Consider the following 8,461-nt stretch of genomic DNA (forward strand, 5'->3'; position numbering starts at 1 on the left):
CAGATATGCATCTGTTGGTTACAGATACCTTAAAAAACAGTGTGGATCAGAAAACCAGTCAGTATCAGGTGTGACCACCATTTGCCTCATGCAGCGCAACACATAGTGTTGATTGTGGCCTGTGGAATGTTGTCTCAATCCTCATCAATGGCTGTGCAAAGTTGCTGGATATTGGTGGGAACTGGAAAATGTTGTCGTACACGTCAATCCAGAGCATCCCAAACATGCTCAATGGTTGACATGTCTGGTGAGTATGTAGGCGGGAAGAAGTGGGACACTTTTGGCATCCAGGAATTGTGTACAGATTCTTCCAACATGGGGCCGTGCATTATCATACTGAAACATGAGGTTAATGGAAGCAGATGAATGGCACAACAATGGGCCTCAGGATCTCATCTCCCATCTGCCCGGTACAGTTGAAACCGGCATTTATCTATGAAGAGCACATTACTCCAGCATTCCAGTGGCCGTCGAAGGTGAGCATTTGCCCACTGCAGTAAGGTCAAGACCCCGGTGAGGATGACGAGCATGCAGATTAGCATCCCTGAGACGTTTCTGACAGTTTGTGCAGAAATTATTTAGTTGTGCAAGTTTCATGAGCTGTCCGGGTGGCTTGTCTCAGACGATCCCACAGGTGAAGAAGCTAGAATGGAGGTCCTGGGCTGGCGTTGTTACACGTAGTCTGCGGTTGTGAGGCCGGTTGGATGTACTGCGAAATTCTCTAAAATTATGTTGGAAGCGGCTTATGGTAGACAAATTAACATTCAATTCTCTGGCAACAGCTCCGGTGGACATTCCTGCAGTCAGCATGCCAATTGCACACTACCTCAAAACTTGAGACATCTGTGGCATTGTGTTGTGTGACAAAACTACACATGTTAGAGTGGCTTTATATTGTCCCCAGAACAAGGTGCACCTGTGTAATAAACATGCTGTTTAATCTGCTTCTTGATATTGACAGCTACTGCTGACAATGGTGGATGGATTATCTTGGCAAATGAGAAATGCTCACTAACAGGGATGTAAACACATATGGAACATTTCTGGGATCTTTTATTTCAACTCATGAAACAAATCTTTACACGTTGCGTTTATATTTTTGTTCAGTGTATTTAGGAATCTGCAGGTATGCTTCAGTTTGCTGCCATATGACTGGTTTCACATTTGTCTCCAGCGATCATAGGGTAAAATGTATCTATAACAATTGTAATTTATTTACTATCCCCCTATGCAAACTGATTACTCATTTACCTAACTCTTATCAATAGCTCTTATGGAGAATGGTATTATTTCTAAGATGTTTTTCTACTTGAAACCTAGAGGTTGCTCGACTTTATTTATAGTTTCCTCTGCAGAGAGGTGGTGGAATAGAGCTCCACAGTGGAGGTGTCATAATACCCATAAAACCTAGCAGAGAAACAGGGTAATGGTCAGGGAGAAAAGTGCATTAAAAGGGAATTCAGTTCTATTGCCGTGCGCGTAACTCAGGTCTGAATTCCCCCTGAGTTGCACTGGGGCTGATGTTAAAATGTATGCAAACCTCTCTTAAAGTAAATCACATTTAACACATAACACATAGAAAATATTTATATTAATTTTGATATGTATACTACAATACTATATCTGACTGAAATGTCCTACAGATGTAGGATCTTAATTTGCAACAGGAAATGTGGATTATAATTAATGGACATTTTTGTAGGGGTTGATAGATTTTTTTGCAAGAGAAAATCAAGTCTGAAATTTCAAAGTGGAAATCACAAACTTTTCTTGTTTTTGTTTGAATTTTACCCCTTTTTCTCCCCAATTTCGTGATATCCAATTGTTTAGTAGCTACTATCTTGTCTCATTGCTACAACTCCCGTACGGGCTCGGGAGAGACAAAGGTTGAAAGTCATGCGTCCTCCGATAAACAAGCCGGCACTGCTTCTTAACACAGCTCGCATTCAACCCGGAAGCCAGCACAATGTGCCGGAGGAATCACCGTGCACCTGGCAACCTTGGTTAGCGTGCACTGCGCCAGGCCCGCCACAGGAGTCGCTGGTGCGCGATGAGTCAAGGACATCCCTACCGGCCAAGCCCTCCCTAACCCGGACGACACTGGGCCAATTGTGCGTCGGTTGCGACAGAGCCTGGGCGCGAACCCAGAGTCTCTGGTGGCACAGCTGGCACTGCAGTACAGCACCCTTAACCACTGCACCACCCGGGAGGCAAAATTACAAACTTCAGAAGCCTTTAATAAACCCCACTTATCCTGCAACAGGGTGATGAAATTAAGATCGTATTACAACAGAGGAAAATGAGAATCAGAGTTATGGAGATACAGTGCCTTCGGAAAGTATTCACACCCCTTGACTTTTTCCACATTTTGTTGCATTACAGTCTGAATTTAAAATTGATTTAATTTAGATTTTGTCAGTGGTCTACACACAATATCAAATCAAATTAATTTGTCACATACACATGGTTAGCAGATGTTAATGCGAGTGTAGCGAAATGCTTGTGCTTCTAGTTCCGACAATGCAGTAATAACCAACGAGTAATCTAACCTAACAATTCCAAAACTACTACCTTATACACACAAGTGTAAAGTGATAAAGAATATGTACATAAAGATATATGAATGAGTGATGGTACAGAACGGCATAGGCAAGATGCGGTAGATGGTATCGAGTACAGTATATACATATGAGATGAGTAATGTAGGGTATGTAAACAAAGTGGCGTAGTTTAAAGTGGCTAGTGATACATGTGTTACATAAAGATGCTGTTGATGATATAGAGTACAGTATATACAGTGCCTTGCGAAAGTATTCGCCCCCTTGAACTTTGCGACCTTTTGCCACATTTCAGGCTTCAAACATAAAGATATAAAACTGTATTTTTTTGTGAAGAATCAACAACAAGTGGGACACAATCATGAAGTGGAACGACATTTATTGGATATTTCAAACTTTTTTAACAAATCAAAAACTGAAAAATCAGGCGTGCAAAATTATTCAGCCCCCTTAAGTTAATACTTTGTAGCGCCACCTTTTGCTGCGATTACAGCTGTAAGTCGCTTGGGGTATGTCTCTATCAGTTTTGCACATCGAGAGACTGAAATTTTTTCCCATTCCTCCTTGCAAAACAGCTCGAGCTCAGTGAGGTTGGATGGAGAGCATTTGTGAACAGCAGTTTTCAGTTCTTTCCACAGATTCGATTGGATTCAGGTCTGGACTTTGACTTGGCCATTCTAACACCTGGATATGTTTATTTTTGAACCATTCCATTGTAGATTTTGCTTTATGTTTTGGATCATTGTCTTGTTGGAAGACAAATCTCCGTCCCAGTCTCAGGTCTTTTGCAGACTCCATCAGGTTTTCTTCCAGAATGGTCCTGTATTTGGCTCCATCCATCTTCCCATCAATTTTAACTGTCTTCCCTGTCCCTGCTGAGGAAAAGCAGGCCCAAACCATGGTGCTGCCACCACCATGTTTGACAGTGGGTATGGTGTGTTCAGGGTGATGAGCTGTGTTGCTTTTACGCCAAACATAACGTTTTGCATTGTTGCCAAAAAGTTCAATTTTGGTTTCATCTGACCAGAGCACCTTCCACATGTTTGGTGTGTCTCCCAGGTGGCTTGTGGCAAACTTTAAACGACACTTTTATGGATATCTTTAAGAAATGGCTTTCTTCTTGCCACTCTTCCATAAAGGTCAGATTTGTGCAATATACGACTGATTGTTGTCCTATGGACAGAGTCTCCCTCCTCAGCTGTAGACCTCTGCAGTTCATCCAGAGTGATCATGGGCCTCTTGGCTTCATCTCTGCATCAGTCTTCTCCTTGTATGAGCTGAAAGTTTAGAGATACGGCCAGGTCTTGGTAGATTTGCAGTGGTCTGATACTCCTTCCATTTCAATATTATCGCTTGCACAGTGCTCCTTGGGATGTTTAAAGCTTGGGAAATCTTTTTGTATCCAAATCCGGCTTTAAACTTCTTCACAACAGTATCTCGGACCTGCCTGGTGTGTTCCTTGTTCTTCATGATGCTCTCTGCGCTTTTAACGGACCTCTGAGACTATCACAGTGCAGGTGCATTTATACGGAGACTTGATTACACACAGGTGGATTGTATTTATCATCATTAGTCATTTAGGTCAACATTGGATCATTCAGAGATCCTCACTGAACTTCTGGAGAGAGTTTGCTGCACTGAAAGTAAAGGGGCTGAATAATTTTGCACGCCCAATTTTTCAGTTTTTGATTTAAAAAAGTTTAAAAAGTTTGAAATATCCAATAAATGTCGTTCTACTTCATGATTGTGTCCCACTTGTTGTTGATTCTTCACAAAAAAATACAGTTTTATATCTTTATGTTTGAAGCCTGAAATGTGGCAAAAGGTCGCAAAGTTCAAGGGGGGCGAATACTTTCGCAAGGCACTGTACATATACGTATGAGATGAATAATATAGGGTATGTAAACATTATATTAAGTAGCATTGTTTAAAGTGGCTAGTGATATATTTTACATCAATTTCCATCAATTCCCATTATTAAAGTGGCTGGAGTTGAGTCAGTGTGTTGGCAGCAGCCACTCAATGTTAGTGGTGGCTGTTTAACAGTCTGATGGCCTTGAGATAGAAACTGTTTTTCAGTCTCTCTGTCCCTGCTTTGATGCACCTGTACTGACCTCGCCTTCTGATGATAGCGGGGTGAACAGGCAGTGGCTCGGGTGGTTGTTGTCCTTGATGATCTTTATGGCCTTCCTGTGACATCGGGTGGTGTAGGTGTCCTGGAGTGCAGGTAGTTTGCCCCCGGTGATGCTTTGTGCAGACCTCACTATCCTCTGGAGAGCCTTACGGTTGTGGGCGGAGCAGTTGCCGTACCAGGCGGTGATACAGCCCGACAGGATGCTCCTGATTGTGCATCTGTAGAAGTTTGGTGACAAGCTGAATTTCTTCAGCCTCCTGAGGTTGAAGAGGCGCTGCTGCGCCTTCTTCACGATGCTGTCTGTGTGGGTGGACCAATTCAGTTTGTCTGTGATGTGTATGCCGAGGAACTTAAAACTTACTACCGTCTCCACTACTGTCCCATCGATGTGGATAGGGGGGTGCTCCCTCTGCTGTTTCCTGAAGTCCACAATCATCTCCTTAGTTTTGTTGATGTTGAGTGTGATGTTATTTTCCTGACACCACACTCCGGGGGCCCTCACCTCCTCCCTGTAGGCCGTCTCGTCGTTGTTGGTAATCAAGCCTACCACTTTAGTGTCGTCCGCAAACTTGATGATTGAGTTGGAGGCGTGCATGGCCACGCAGTCGTGGGTGAACAGGGAGTACAGGAGAGGGCTCAGAACGCACCCTTGTGGGGCCCCAGTGTTGAGGATCAGCGGGGAGGAGATGTTGTTACCTACCCTCACCACCTGGGGGCGGCCCGTCAGGAAGTCCAGTACCCAGTTGCACAGGGCGGGGTCGAGACCCAGGGTCTCGAGCTTGATGACGAGTTTGGAGGGTACTATGGTGTTAAATGCTGAGCTGTAGTCGATGAACAGCATTCTTACATAGGCATTCCTCTTGTCCAGATGAGTTAGGGCAGTGTGCAGTGTGGTTGCGATTGTGTCGTCTGTGGACCTATTTGGGCGGTAAGCAAATTGGAGTGGGTCTAGAGTGTCAGGTAGGGTGGAGGTGATATGGTCCTTGACTAGTCTCTCAAAGCACTTCATGATGACGGAAGTGAGTGCTACGGGGCGGTAGTCGTTTAGCTCAGTTACCTTAGCTTTCTTGGGAACAGGAACAATGGTGGCCCTCTTGAAGCAATATCCCATAATGTCAAAGTGGAATTATGTTTTTAGACATTTGACAAATTAATTAAAAATGAAAACTGAAATGTCTTGAGTCAATAAGTATTCAACCCCTTTGTTATGGCAAGCCTAAATAAGTTCAGGAGTAAAAATGTGCTTAAAACCTGTGTGGGATAGGGGGCTGTATTTTCACATCCGGATGAAAAGCGTGCCCAAAGTAAACTGCCTGCTACTCAGGTCCAGAAGCGAGGATATGCATATAAACTGTTAAAATTATGTCTGTGAGTATAACAGACCTTATTTGGCAGGCAAAACCCTGAGGACAAACCATCCAGGAATTTTTTTTTTTGAGGTGACTGTGTTTTCAATTGCTTTTCTATGGATCTAGATTTCTGAGGCATCTGGTTGCAGTTCCTAGGGCTTCCACTAGATGTCAACAGTCTTTAAAAATTGGTTGATGTTTTTCTTTTGAGTAATGAAGAAGTATGGCTGTTCAGACTGAGTGTTGAGTCTAGTGTACTGTTGTGTTTGGGGCACACGACCTCGCGCTCACCCCACTTTCATTTTATCTGCTATTGAATACAGTTTATATTTGATTGATTATTTACTTTATAAAATACCTAAAGTTGGATTAGGAATGTTGTTTGAAATGTTTGGACCAAGATTACAGGTAATTTATTAAATAATGTGTAGTCATGTTGGGCAAGTTGGAACCGGGGTTTTTCTGAATCAAACGCGCCAAATAAATGGACATTTTGGGGATATAACGACGGAATTAATCGAACAAAAGTACCATTTGTGATGTTTATGGGACATATTGGTAAGGCATGAATTATATCGTTATTTCTGAGTTTTGTGTCACGCTTGGTGGGTTGAAATATGATTGTCATGTGTTTGTTTTATGGGGTGCTGTCCTCAGATAATAGCATAGTTTGCTTTTGCCGTAAAGCCTTTTTGAAATATGACACGGTGGCTGGATTAACAAGAAGTTAAGCTGAATTTTGGTGTATTGCACTTGTGATTTTATGAAAGTTAAATATTTATAATAATTTATTTTGAATTTTGCGCTCTACAATATCACCGGATGTTGTCGAAACGTTCCGCTAGAGGAACCCCTAGCCGTAAAAGGTTTTAACAAGTCTTTTGAATGACTACCTCATCTCTGTACCCCCCACATACAATGAATTATCTGTAAGGTCCCACAGTCGAGCAGTGAATTTCAAACACAGATTCAACCACAAAGACCAGGGAGGTTTTCCAATGCCTCGCAAAGAAGGACACCCATTGGTAGATATAAAATACATATAACAAAGCAGACATTGAATATCCCTTTGAGCATGGTGAATTAATTACACGTTGGATGGTATATCAATACACCCAATCACTACAAAGATACAGGCGTCCTTCCTCAGCCAGTTCCTGGAGAGGAAGGAAACTGCTCAGGGTTTTACCGTGAGGCCAATGGTGAATTTAAAACAGTTACAGAGTTGAATGGCTGTGACAGGAGAAAACTGAGAATGGATCAACAACATTGTAGTTACTCCACAATACTAACCTACATGCCAGAGTGAAAAGAAGGAAGCCTGTATAGAATAAAAAATATTCCAAAACATACCTCCTGTTTGCAATAAGGTAAAGTAATACTGCAAAGAAATTAACTTTAAGTACTGAATAGAACGTGTTATGTTTGGGGCAAATCCAATCCAACACAACACATCACTGAGTACCCTCTTCATAGCATGGTGGTGGCTGCATGTTATGGGTATGCTGCTTGTCATCTGCAAGTACTAAAATAGTTTTTTAGGATCAAAATAAATGGAATAGAGCTAAGCACAGGCAACATTCTAGAGGAAAACCTGGTTCAGTCTGATTTCCAACAGACACTGGGAGACAAATTCACCTTTCAGCTGGACAATAAACTCAAACACAAGGCCAAATATGCAGTGGAGTGTCTTACCAAGACAACATTGAATGTTCCTCAGTAGCCTAGTTACAGTTTGAAAATCTATGGCAAGACTTTAAAATGGCTGTCTGGCAAAGACTCACAGATGTAATTGCTGCCAAAGCTGATTCTGACATGTATTGACTCAGGGGTGTGAATACATATGTAAATGAGATATTTCTGTATTTCATTTTCAATAAATGTCCCAAAATTTCTAAAAACATGCCCCTTGTGGGGTAATGTGTGTATATGGATGAGAAAAAAAGTCAATTTGATCCATTTTGAATTCAGGCTGTAACACTACAAAATGTGGAATAAGTCAAGGGGTATGAATACTTTCTGAAGGCACTGTGTGTCTATAAAGGATTTTATACGCCTCCAGAAGGCCCATTGGCCCAGATGACATTTGAATTCAGTTTAAGTCAGAGCAGGGTTTGCCATGGGTCATTTAATCAGTTTGATTGATTCTCAAACTGTTCAACGGCCTTCTTCTGGCAGGATGTTATATTTGGGCTTTCACTTTTGCCTAGTCCTGCAATAAAACCTTTTTTATGTGTGCGTCAATACCAAATAAGCCTAGACATAGGCAGACGTAGCCATTGGCTGAGACGCTGGAGAGACAAGTGGGGGTGTGTTCATTAGAAGGTAACATTTCCCAACAAACGTACTGACGTACGTCCTCCTTTTTTGACATTTTATTAGAGGTCTCTGACGTCAGTCCCCTGGCCTCTCGTATGATA

Source organism: Oncorhynchus masou, chromosome 33, assembly GCF_036934945.1.
Source record: "Oncorhynchus masou masou isolate Uvic2021 chromosome 33, UVic_Omas_1.1, whole genome shotgun sequence".
In the NCBI taxonomy this organism is placed as follows: domain Eukaryota; kingdom Metazoa; phylum Chordata; class Actinopteri; order Salmoniformes; family Salmonidae; genus Oncorhynchus; species Oncorhynchus masou.